The 2,500-nt window shown below is 41.4% G+C and overlaps 2 non-coding genes across 2 annotated transcripts; both read left to right on the top strand.

Annotated features, from left to right (window-relative positions):
* The first annotated feature begins 74 nt into the window (after nucleotides 1-74).
* On the top strand, nucleotides 75-146 carry trnap-ugg (transfer RNA proline (anticodon UGG)). The gene has a single exon. It is a non-coding gene; the product is annotated as a tRNA-Pro (tRNA).
* A 901-nt stretch (nucleotides 147-1,047) lies between these two features.
* Nucleotides 1,048-1,119, top strand: trnap-ugg (transfer RNA proline (anticodon UGG)). The gene has a single exon. It is a non-coding gene; the product is annotated as a tRNA-Pro (tRNA).
* Nucleotides 1,120-2,500: the final 1,381 nt, after the last annotated feature.

Here is a 2,500-nt window from a genome sequence, read left to right as displayed (position 1 = left end):
ATACGCTGCTTAAATTCTCTTGCCCAGTTACAAGGCATCTTGTCAGGTTGACATCAATCGTTCAGCCATTTGTCGGCTCGTTGGTCTAGGGGTATGATTCTCGCTTTGGGTGCGAGAGGTCCCGGGTTCAAATCCCGGACGAGCCCAAAAGAACTTCATGGTTGCTTTTTCTGTTATTGTTGGAGAAAAATAAGTGATTGTTAACAAAATTGTACCAACCCAATTTAGTTCATCTATGTTCTTGAGTATTGAAACTGTTTAAAAAACAACCAAGCACAACAACTCAGTAGGAAAAAACAGGCATTTTGCTGACCAAGTCTAGAGATACGCTGCTTAAATTCTCTTGCCCAGTTACAAGGGATCTTGTCAGGTTGACATCAATCGTTTAGCCATTTGTCGGCTCGTTGGTCTAGGGGTATGATTCTCGCTTTGGGTGCGAGAGGTCCCGGGTTCAAATCCCGGACAAGCCCGGAAGAACTTGATGGTTGCATTGTCTGACATTATTCGAGCAAAATAAGTGAATGTTAACAAAATTGTAAAAATCCAATTTAGTTCATCTATGTTCTTGAGTATTGAAACTGTTTAAAAAACAACCAAGCACAACAACTCAGTAGGAAAAAACAGGCATTTTGCTGACCAAGTCTAGAGATACGCTGCTTAAATTCTCTTGCCCAGTTACAAGGCATCTTGTCAGGTTGACATCAATCGTTCAGCCATTTGTCGGCTCGTTGGTCTAGGGGTATGATTCTCGCTTTGGGTGCGAGAGGTCCCGGGTTCAAATCCCGGACAAGCCCGGAAGAACTTGATGGTTGCATTGTCTGACATTATTCGAGCAAAATAAGTGAATGTTAACAAAATTGTAAAAATCCAATTTAGTTCATCTATGTTCTTGAGTATTGAAACTGTTTAAAAAACAACCAAGCACAACAACTCAGTAGGAAAAAAACGGGCATTTTGCTGACCAAGTCTAGAGATATGCTGCTTAAATTCTCTTGCCCAGTTACAAGGCATCTTGTCAGGTTGACATCAATCGTTCAGCCATTTGTCGGCTCGTTGGTCTAGGGGTATGATTCTCGCTTTGGGTGCGAGAGGTCCCGGGTTCAAATCCCGGACGAGCCCAAAAGAACTTCATGGTTGCTTTTTCTGTTATTGTTGGAGAAAAATAAGTGATTGTTAACAAAATTGTACCAACCCAATTTAGTTCATCTATGTTCTTGAGTATTGAAACTGTTTAAAAAACAACCAAGCACAACAACTCAGTAGGAAAAAACAGGCATTTTGCTGACCAAGTCTAGAGATACGCTGCTTAAATTCTCTTGCCCAGTTACAAGGGATCTTGTCAGGTTGACATCAATCGTTTAGCCATTTGTCGGCTCGTTGGTCTAGGGGTATGATTCTCGCTTTGGGTGCGAGAGGTCCCGGGTTCAAATCCCGGACAAGCCCGGAAGAACTTGATGGTTGCATTGTCTGACATTATTCGAGCAAAATAAGTGAATGTTAACAAAATTGTAAAAATCCAATTTAGTTCATCTATGTTCTTGAGTATTGAAACTGTTTAAAAAACAACCAAGCACAACAACTCAGTAGGAAAAAACGGGGATTTTGCTGACCAAGTCTAGAGATACGCTGCTTAAATTCTTTTGCCCAGTTACAAGAGATCTTGTCACGTTGACATCAATTGTTCAGCCATTTGTCGGCTCGTTGGTCTAGGGGTATGATTCTCGCTTTGGGTGCGAGAGGTCCCGGGTTCAAATCCCGGACAAGCCCGGAAGAACTTGATGGTTGCATTGTCTGACATTATTCGAGCAAAATAAGTGAATGTTAACAAAATTGTAAAAATCCAATTTAGTTCATCTATGTTCTTGATTTTTGAAACTGTTTAAAAAACAACCAAGCACAACAACTCAGTAGGAAAAAACAGGCATTTGGCTGACCAAGTCTAGAGATACGCTGCTTAAATTCTCTTGCCCAGTTACAAGGGATCTTGTCACGTTGACATCAATGGTTCAGCGATTTGTCGGCTCGTTGGTCTAGGGGTATGATTCTCGCTTTGGGTGCGAGAGGTCCCGGGTTCAAATCCTGGACGAGCCCGGAAGATCTTGATGGTTGCATTGTCTGTCATTATTCGAGCAAAAAAAGTGAATGTTAACAAAATTGTTAAAATCCAATTTAGTTCATCTATGTTCTTGAGTATTGAAACTGTTTAAAAAACAACCAAGCACAACAACTCAGTAGGAAAAAACAGGCATTTGGCTGACCAAGTCTAGAGATACGCTGCTTAAATTCTCTTGCCCAGTTACAAGGGATCTTGTCACGTTGACATCAATGGTTCAGCGATTTGTCGGCTCGTTGGTCTAGGGGTATGATTCTCGCTTTGGGTGCGAGAGGTCCCGGGTTCAAATCCTGGACGAGCCCGGAAGATCTTGATGGTTGCATTGTCTGTCATTATTCGAGCAAAATAAGTGAATGTTAACAAAATTGTAAAAATCCAATTTAGTTC

The sequence above is a fragment of the Pungitius pungitius genome, chromosome 4, assembly GCF_949316345.1.
Source record: "Pungitius pungitius chromosome 4, fPunPun2.1, whole genome shotgun sequence".
Taxonomy (NCBI): Eukaryota; Metazoa; Chordata; class Actinopteri; order Perciformes; family Gasterosteidae; genus Pungitius; species Pungitius pungitius.
This window is presented reverse-complemented; position numbering and strand designations above follow the sequence as displayed.